Genomic DNA, 10,816 nt, shown 5'->3' with positions numbered 1-10,816 from the left:
AAATGGCTGGGTTTTACGCAAGTTATTTCCTAAATCCTATTTGTCCAGACTTCAGTCTAGCCTATATTATTCCTTTATTAATATTCCAGGCTTAACCTACTACCAAAATGTCATTTGTTTTTTATATTCCAGATGTCTGAATAAAAAAGCAGTGTGATAGGTAATTTTAGACTTGGGTATCCTAGATAATAGGTTTACCAGACAGCACACTGACAATCCCTCATGATTCCAACCTATAGTCTGGAAACTGCTTTGTATAGATAGTACTGTGCTAACTTTAAGGTAACAATAGATTCATTTTTTCAAAAGATTTTTATTTTCTCAAAAAATTCAAATTAGTAGTGGATAATAAAGCAGAGGGATTACATTAAGAGAGTGAATTACATGCATTTAACTTAATATATAGTAATTTCATATTGTGATGTGTCACTGCTTATGCATTAGGGCCATCCACATGTTGAATATGCATGAAGTACTGCACAGGAAATGAAATCAATTTGTAAACAATCAGGATTGAGTTTTGTCATTTTATTTTGTTTTAATTGTGAGATCCACTTTCAAGTTAGAAATACAAGACCAAATTCTGTAAGTCACGCCCCACACAACCCCTGTTGACGTCAAAGGAATTGCACAACTGTAAGTCAAGATTGTATTTGACACACTGAGCCAAAAGCTATGTACAGACCTAAACAAATGTGAAGAAAGGATCCCCAAATGAGGTCTAAATCCTTTTCTTTACCTTGAGATGCATACGCAGTTTTTCCCAGGGAAATTAGAACACCCATGGATTGGGTGTTCTAATTTCGACAGAAAGGTGCATGTATTTACCATCAAATAGTAATGGTCAAATTTTGTTTAGATTTATTCCTCTGAAAGGTATAAAAGCTTGGAGCCATCTGGGTCTTGGTATGTGCAATTTTGAAGAGACAGCCAGTTCTGTCAAAAGATTCTTGACAATGTGTTACAAACAAATGGACTGATTGTATTTGGTTTGGGGGAAAAATCTCTCATTCCTCTTGTAGACTTAAACCCAACTCTTTACCATATATAGATCTAGGTTCAGTGAAATTTATTCCTTTATGCTTTTAGCATCTTTTTTTGTTTCTTTTTTTAATTTTGACACAAAAATGCCTCAATTCATGACCATAAGATCTACATATTTTGCTTAGAAAGGTAAACTTATTTTTGGTAATAATGTAATGTATGAGTCGTGTTTATATCACAAATGCATTAATGTAAACGTGACATCACATTTTGTATATTTTCACCCATTTTGTCACTGATAATTATTTTCAGCATCAGAGATGTGATTGATGGTTCTTGCAACCATCTTGATTACACTGGAGATCTATTAGATTTCCATTTCTGAGTATTATATATTATGCTACTAATATGCAAATCAATATACATTCTTATTCAATGGAAATTTAACTCATGTACTAGTTTCAGTATGTAGATTTTTGGATGGGGCACATCTTTGTATCCACTGTGGAAAGATCTTTGCAAATGTTGCTCCAGTGTTTATGTAACTTGTGGTAAGGGAAGATTTGAGGCTTATTTAGCTGATGGCTGGTGGCATGTCGAGCATCTACTATTGTTAGCTTTATGTAGATACTGTGGGTGAAATCCTGACTCTCTTTGTAGCACTGGGTCCTTATATATTTGTTTGTGTATCAACTTGTTTTTAATATTTGACTTATCAGTGAACTTAGACTTTGGATTGTCTCATATGGAGCTAACTACTTATCATAACTCTAGTCCCAGATTTGGACCTTAGCGTCCAAAATATGGGGGTTAGCATGAAAACCTCCAAGCTTAGTTACCAGCTTGGACCTGGTACTTGCTGCCACCACCCAAAAAATTAGAGTGTTTTGGGGCACTCTGGTCCCCCTGGAAAACCTTCCCTGGGGACCCCAAGACCCAAATCCCTTGAGTCTCACAACAAAGGGAAATAATCCTTTTTCCTTTCCCCCCTCCAGGTGCTCCTGGAGAGATACACAGACACAAGCTCTGTGAATCCAAACAGAGTGACTCCCCCTCTCTGTTCCCAGTCCTGGAAACAAAAGCACTTTCCTCTTCACCCAGAGGGAATGCAAAATCAGGCTAGCAAATCCAACACACACAGATCTCCCCCTGATTTCTTCCTCCCACCAATTCCCTGGTGAGTACAGACTCAATTTCCCTGAAGTTTCCCAGTAAAGAAAACTCCAACAGGTCTTAAAAGAAAGCTTTATATAAAAGAAAGAAAATTACATACAAATGGTCTCTCTGTATTAAGGTGACAAATACAGGGTCAATTGCTTAAAAGAATATTGAATAAACAGCCTTATTCAAAAAGAATACAAATCAAAGCACTCCAGCACTTATATTCATGCAAATACCAAAGAAAAGAAACCATATAATTTACTATCTGATCTCTTTGTCCTTACACTTAGAAACAGAAGATTAGAAAGCAGAAACTACTTATCCAAAGCTCAGAGAAAGCAGGCAGACAGACAACAAAGACTCAGACACAAACTTCCCTCCACCCAGAGTTGAAAAAAATCCGGTTTCCTGATTGGTCCTCTGGTCAGGTGCTTCAGGTGAAAGAGACATTAACCCTTAGCAATCTGTTTATGACACTACTGAATTTGATAAATCTGAGTTGGTGACTAAAGTTGTTGCAATATACTTTAGGTTACATTGAATAAAGAATTCTTTCACAAGGGTACAAGTCAGCATTTAGCATATTGAAATGACTTCAATGCACCCAACAGAATTGCTAAATCATTTTTTCTTTTTGTCATAATTTTATTTTTCTCAATTACAATAGAATAAAAATACTTTACAAGACACATAATATTTGTCATAATTTTATTTTTCTTAATTACAATAGAATAAGAATACTTTACAAGACACATAATAGAAGGCATACGATGGGAAGCAACCATCATTGACAACATAGGAGGAAAATAATAAAATGTACAATACTTCTTTGAACAGGTCTACAAAGTCTAACAGAGGTTTCCAGGTTTGAGTAAAAGGGATTATATGTCTATATTTTTTCTGCTGATATTTTTTCATACTCTTATATAAAACTGATTTTATTAAATCACTTAGTAGGTGATAATTTTGGTATCTTTCCAATTTGTCATGGCATTACTCTGCCAATGTCTGCTAATTTTCTTATAAAGACATCTGCCAGTCTTTTTATATGTGTGTGGTTATGCCTATTATCAGTAAATTTGACATGCTTAACAAGGAAATATCTTGTGATTGCTATAAAATGAAAAAAACTCACCAAAAATCTCTTAAAATAAGCTAGTCTGGGTGGAAAAAACAAAATAATTCAAGTATTCAGTGAGTGCTTTATAAAATAAAAGATGTTATTGTTTCTGTAGTCAAGCCTGAGACTGTCATAGTTCACTACAGGGGGTGAGTTAGTTGGAGACAAAACGGAACAGTACACTAGTACTTCTAGATGACTTGAAATAACTGGAAATTTAAGACTCAATTTTGTTCAAGATGCTAAATCTACATTTAATTTTTCATAGAGGGAACTGCAAGCTGATGGAAAAACTAAATTTGTTTTCTGGTTTTCCCTCATCCCCTCAATACAGAATTCAATCCTCAATATTACACTTAGCTTAAGAGCAGGGATTCTCAAACGGGGGGTCAGGACCGCTCAGGGGGTCACAAGGTTATTACATGAGGGATCGCGAGCTGTCAGCCTCCACCCCAAACCCCGCTTTGCATCCAGCATTTATAATGGTGTTGAATATATTTTAAAGTGTTTTTAATTTATAAGGGGGGGGGTCAGACGAAGAGGTTTGCTATTTGAAAGGGGTCACTAGTACAAATGTTTGAGAACTACTGCCTAAGAATATATACATCTGAGTAAGTTAAGAGCTTCATTGTTAAGACTGACTTTAAAAATTATATTAATCTTGAATCATATTACCAATGGGAAAACCTGTATAGGTCATTTTGGTTCATTTCCCCACAATGGCAACAGGTAGACACTAAATAGACAATGTATCAGGTTCTGAACAGATATTAATTAAGAGATATGCCTTTCAAGTGTTGCATGTGGGACTAACAACATCTGAAATAAAAGCTGATAAGAATTGCAAAACACTTTTGTTCATTTAAGGAGCAATGGACAGATCAGTAACTGTAAATGGAGACTGTAAGATACAATGAGGAGTTTAATTTTTTCTGGAAATTTAGGGAAGAGGCTAAATAGTACTCTTGTTCCTTTCTTCTATTTGAAACTTAAAAAGGGGAATTATGTGTGATGGCTAACATTTTGCATGGGGTCTATGTTTCATGCAGAAATGTATTTGGTTCGATCCTACAATCCTTGCTCACACAAACATCTGTGCTTTGCAATGCATGGTTTATATTATTCAGTCATTTCACATCTGGAATGTTTACAGCAAATTGTAGCTTTAGGATGGACATTTTGAACTAAATTAATTGGTGTTATGTATGTTACATGTCAGTAAGTAGGAGAGTCCAAGGATGGTCTAAGGTTCCTAGCACTGGGCAATGTTCTGCTCTCCTCCTTTTAGTACAACTGCTACTGTCTGGAATGAAAGTTGTGCGTCAGCAAGGACTGCAGAACTTGGTCCATAGTTGCTTGCTGTCTGGCTTGAAAAAAGGGCATTGCTCGGCATAAGCCATGCTCGCAGCAACTATGGGCCAAGTTCTGCAGTTCCTTAAGCTCGTGCTTAACTGGGTGTCAGCTCCCTGACAACACCAGCCTGTTTGTTACCCAAACACTCTCCTCTCGGCTATACCAGCCCTTTATTCTGAATCTACTTTTTTCAAATATTCCACCATTTTATGCACAAATTCCCCATGACTTAACTTACCAACCTTTTTAAGTTTCCTGAATCTGAGGCGCTAAGTTTCTGGTGTAATTTGAAACTTTTTTGACGGGGATCATTTAAAAATCTGATAATTCATCACTTCACTTGCATCTACAGTATATCATTAAACATCTGCAATGCTTTTGTTGGTGTCACTAGGCATAACCCTAGGTAACTTGGGAGGGTGGTAGACCATGAGTGTCAATGAAGCCCTCCTGTTGTAGGCCTCAGTGAACTGGCTGTTACAATCAGAAAACTAACTGCTGACATTACATTTTACAGCTACTAACATATTAGTTTACACTAGGTTACACAAAGTGTGGAACATGGAGGAACAATGGTTCCCTGCTGTAACACACTGGAGCTAAATTGAAGCAAGTTTCAAGGCCGCTTTTAGATACAGCATACATGTCCCTGCAGCAGAAAGGGGGGGAGGAAGGGGGAAGACAAAAGGGTGTGTGAGAAGAAAATGTTGCAGCGGACAGGAGAGGGAGGGCGAGTGGGGGGTAAGCTAGTAAGCGAGAAAAGTTCTCATGGGATATAAAGGAACAGACTGCTTGTTCTAGGTGTGCTTGATTTGAGGCGTCAGTCTCCATGCACCGCTTTGAGATCTCAAATAAACTTGGTTTGCTTCTCCACCCTGGTGTGTTTATTGGCACGGCACACTGGGTGACGAACCCCCCCCCGTTGCTTGGCCTCAGGCACTTTGTGCCGGCAACAGTTCTTGGCGCCCAATGGTGGGCTCAAAGCTAAAATTAGCCTTGCCCAGATCCCTCCTAGTGGTCAACGGATCGCGGCGATGACCGACGCCCAGTGCACACCGGTGACTCCACCGGGGGCCTCGGCAGAGACGCAGTTCGACCGACCCCGGAGGGCACAACGGTGCAACGCGCTTGAGTAGTGGAGAAGCAGTTGTGGGCGATGGTGAGGAACTGGTCCCTTGGATAAGGTAGGAACAGTCCAGTAGTGTGGACTTTTGCCCGAGGCTGAGGACGCCCAGTCGTTGTAATTCCCGTTAGACAATAGAGCTTCATATAATGGGTCAAGGGCATGGTATGGGGTGCCAGGCGGTGTACACCCTTAGAATGCATTCTAGTGAATTGGAAGGTGTTTGGCTCGGATCCAATGACTAAGAATAAACTGAAAAAGTTCTGTACAGTAGACTGGCCTCAATATTAACTAGAGGACCAGAAAAGGTGGCCACCGGAAGGATCACTTAATTATAACACGATCCTCCAATTACTCCTGTTTTATCAGTGAATGGGTAGCTTCTGAAGCTGTTTGTATGGAGAGTGCTTGTAAAAAAAATCCCCCACTGTAGCTCCTGTTCTTCCCCCTGTCTGGCGGAGTGCAAGAATTCAAAAGCAGGTTAGGGATAGTGCAGGGACAAAGGCGGGACCTGTCTAGAAAGGGGAGACCCTATGTCCTAGTGCACTCTCTCCCTGTTGTAGCTAAAAAGCAAGATCAGATGCAGAATGGTACTGGGGGCCAGTGTGAGTGACTGTTACTGGAAGACGCCCAGAGTACCCTGTGAAGCAAAAGCTTGTGACCAGGACTACTCTAACGCAAGCCCAGTAACTAGTGGATCTTTAGGAGGTCCGACCCATGGTGGGCTGACTCAGCCTGGCATCGTCCGGTGAGGAAGCTACCTGATTCTAGGAGTGTGTGTACCCATCTTCCCTTCCCCTTTCCTTTCCGTGTGGGCTACTGACAGTCTGATCATCTCACTGGATGCAATCAGAGTAAGCAGCGCCATCTCCCAGAGACTAGCCGACGCTCTTTGCTGAAGGGAGGTGTAGGAGGGTCGTGGCCATCCTCCTTAGCCTCTCCTGTGTGAGTACCTTGTAGGGAAAAATCCTTAGTTTAAGAGCCGCTAGCGCGGACAGGGCACCCTCCCTGTGTGTGTAAGTGGAAAATGGGTGGGGGACAGTCTAAACATTCCACCTCACCCCCCAAGGTTACCCCTGCATATTACATGTACGTACATTATGGTTCATCAACCTGCAGGTATTTAGAGAATTGGAATATTTACACGCGTGAAAATCCATCTAAACAATGCCCACTAGAAGGTACTTCAATCTAGATAAGATCATACATCTAAGAGGAGCGTTTAATCACCAAAAAGCCCTGACACAGCGTGAGCAAATTTGTTTATTGAGGAAAGGAACAGGTTAATTTGAAATTCAGCTTGGGCCAGGGATAAAAAGAAAGTTGCTCTGCGTTCAAGGTCAAGAATCAACGCAGACTATGCTTAGTACAAAGAAAAACTGCTTTCGGCCCCAGCTGGGTGTGAAAAAAATATAGACAGAGGCGAACCAAAGGCAATACAAGTTACAGAACTGAGATTACATTTGCAAAGCTTAACTGTCCAGTAAGATCCAACAGTGTGCCTTTGTGACCCCAGAGTCAGTGTGGCTTGGTGACACCAAAGAAGCCACAGGCAGCCGACTTGGACCAGAATCTCTGAAAGAGACGCCGCAGGAGATTCCAGGGTGTAAAAGAACAGCCCTACCAAGAACGGAAGCATGTTGGAAATTATGGACAAGCTGTATACAGGATAATCTCCCATCCATCTCTCCCCCTTCTCTGAACATTATACACAGAAGTGGCCAGTCTGGACGTACGTGTGTGAGTATGAAAGGGGCTTAGGGCTGGGGCATTAATGTTTTTCCTGAGTGATGTTGGAGCATTCCCAGCACTCTCCGTTGTTGTTCTATTATTTTATTAATGAAGCTTCAAAATTCAGTTATATGGTGTGTTTTCTTTATCTTCCCCCAACGATCCTGTAGTGTCAGCCTGATCACCTGACACGAGGGATAGATTGGTAACAGAAATTTGTCACAGTTTGGTGAGCAATTAAGAAGGGGGGAGCCCTGCAGAATTTACACCATCTATTTGTTTTATCCTTGTTATTTTATGTTTGCTTTGCTTGGTACTGTTGGCGTTATATGTTGAGAACTGCATGATTAAAAGTGAGCCCTAATAGGATAAGGAAACGCTATCTGGTTCTGTTCTGTTTAACCGGTTACTGTTGTTTTTCTGCTCTCTTCATTTGGGCGTTAGGAGTGTGGGCGGAACTGAACCTCTCGTTCGTAATTCCTCGGAGTGGAAGCCGTGCGTGCGAGGAAGCTCTGAGGTCGAATTGAGATCCTTCTGTCCTGTCCCCTGTAGCGGTCAGTGTACAGAAGTGGGAAAATCTGACCTAGACTGTAATTCCCTCTGCTCTCTGTGTAATTCTCTTTTCTGTTTAAGTGTCAGCAGGCAAATGGGTGGGTCTCTGGGTAAACCCTCTAAGGATAGTCCGTTAAATTATATGTTAAGTAAATGGCCTTTGCCCAATGGGCCATGTGTTTTTGTCCAGGTGGCAAGCCTCACGAGGGAGGACTCGGGTAGTCTTGTGAGTAAAAATGTTTAAGGGAAGAGACCAGGAGGGGTGGGGGCTAGTTGAGAAGCCCACCCTCCTAGCTAAACTGGTAGTGGAAAAAGTTGGTGCCCATGGAAGGGACGGTTCAGCAAGAAAAGCAGGATCGGGCCCAGGTGGGCAGGCAACAGACAGAGAGATTGGAAAACGGGTTGGAAAACTTTAAGGGTGTAGTGGAAGGAAGGAGTCAGTAAATGTAAGCATGGGGATTTCAAATACCCAGAACTTACTTGGAATGGTGAGTTAAGTTGATAAAAGTGGCTGTTGGGAGACAAGCAAGTGATTTAAGGGAGAGTGAGAAGTTAACTCTGTAGTTGCTGGAGGGAACAGTAGTTGAACTTTGTAAAAATGCTAAAGAGGAAAGTTCTTGGTGCCTGTGAAATGTTTGTAAATAAATTCAGGCAAAGAAATTATTGGATTGCAATCATTTGGCTATGAACAATTTAGTTGAATTAGCTGAAGAATGTATACAGTGTTATGTAATTGAAATTTTATTAGGCTCTAAGGGCACTATAAGTGGTGATGTTTTCTTTCAGTGTTTGAAAGCAAGAGTTAAAAGTAAAAAGCAAACCAGAAAGCATCTGTATTAATGCAACTTATCTAACTGATAAGGTAGGAGCCACTGAAACCTGGGCTGCCTATGAAACAAATACAAGAAAATATGGGGTAATTCCTCTGTTTTGCCTGAAGTCAACAAGGGTATTTGTATATTTTAAGCGATGATTGACTGCCCAGAAGGGGTAGACCTCTGGGTTTTTTTTTTTTGTCATTCAGATAATCAGAGAAAACTGATGCCAGCTGAACAGCATTCAACGTACCATGCATTTAGTGGCACAACTGGGATTATGTTTTGTGTTCTGTGTTCTGTCTTGTGGTGTTTGTCTTGTGGCTGGAGTTGTTGTCTTTGGTGTTTTCATGGGATGGTCTGGTTTGGAATCAGGAAAATGTAATATACTAGAGTTTAATACATTTCCTTAAGTAAGAAAAAGAAACTTCATTGGCCAAATTGTTAATTGAAAAAAAAAGTTGTTGTTAAAATTTGCATACCAATAGTCTTTGGAAGCAAAGACATGAAAAGTTAACCCACTCCCTGTATTGTACACGGGATCCTTCTGGCTACCTCAGATTTCTAGTCAGAGGGCTGGGGATGGTGGAAGGCTATCGGACTAGAAGTTGTATTAAGTAAACCCATCAAAGTGGGTATGCTTGTTTTAGCTTGTTACTCCAAAGTTCTGTAATAAGGTTATTTTAGTGAAAGGGTATATGTGGCATACATTGAATAATAAGACTAATGTCCTGTATAATGGCAATGTTTATGTGTTCATTGTTGAGAAAAAGATGTATGAGTGAAGAGTGGAAGTTTCCTTTGTAGGTTAAAAGAAGCAGAGAAGGGAAGAAGGACAAAGAACAGAATGAGTTAACTGGGGGAAAAAAAAATAGCTAGCAAGCTCAGGCTATAGATAAGACACTGACTCCATTCAAGGACACTGTTCACAGTTAAGACTTGGCTGACAACCCAGAAAAGGAGGGCTTGAATTTGCCCACGCAGCTATAAGGTTTGCAAAACACTGTCAGGCATTAATGAAATGTGTTAGGTTTCTTTTCTCACAGGTAAAGAAGTGCTACCCAAAGACCCTAGCAGCCCTGTCACTCCTTGGAACCAGGAGACTGAACCAATGTAAAAGTCCACCAATGAAAGACTGCCTTGGCTCCATGCTGGAAAGGCCCTTATTAAGTCCTGCTGACTACCAACACCGCTGTGAAGTGCCAAAGATTGACTGCCTGTACCCATGATTCTCACTGCAAAAAGACCCTTCCACATCGGGAGAATTCTCTTACTGATAATTAGCCTATTTCTCCTTCTAGCTCCACTGTGCCTTCTGGACAGCAGGAAAAAGTACAAGGTGATGTGCTGGTAACCTCTCCCCTGTAGGATGCTGAACCACGACTTTCGGGGAAGAAGAAGGAACACTCACTCCACTGAAATTGCCAAAGTCCAGGAATTCCTGACTAGAAAGGACATTAAGAACTGACCCTGGTGAAGAAACAAAGAATTATATGCTGGCGGGAGGACATTTGTGGGACCCATGCTTGGGAATGTGGTATTGATTGAATTTTGGGGTTTATTCTGCAGGCTGCGCCCTGTGTTCTGGATAAATCCTTCAGCATGTATAGCTCTCTCTAATTGGATTTTAAATAACAAGTACCCAAAAAGTTTGTTCTGCTACTAGAACTTTTACCCGTATTGAAACCATTCCAGTGACTAATAATGTAAACCCCTCCTATGCTATTAATGTTAATGCCTTTTGAAAGTACCTGAGAATAGTTAAATAACAGATGTAATATAGTACTACACCAAGGAAAGATGGTATTGAATATCACTGAGGCTGGGAAGGCATTGCAGTGGGATCTAGTATGTTTAGAAATTCGAGATTTCCTGAATGACCAGCTGATGGCCATTCGGAGTGATCTTGAGTACCAGACTTGGCCCACTGCCCTTACAGACGCATCAGGAATGCCATCTGATCTGTGATCATGAAGA

Source organism: Gopherus evgoodei, chromosome 3, assembly GCF_007399415.2.
Source record: "Gopherus evgoodei ecotype Sinaloan lineage chromosome 3, rGopEvg1_v1.p, whole genome shotgun sequence".
Classification (NCBI taxonomy): Eukaryota; Metazoa; Chordata; order Testudines; family Testudinidae; genus Gopherus; species Gopherus evgoodei.
Note: the sequence above shows the minus strand (reverse complement) of the source record.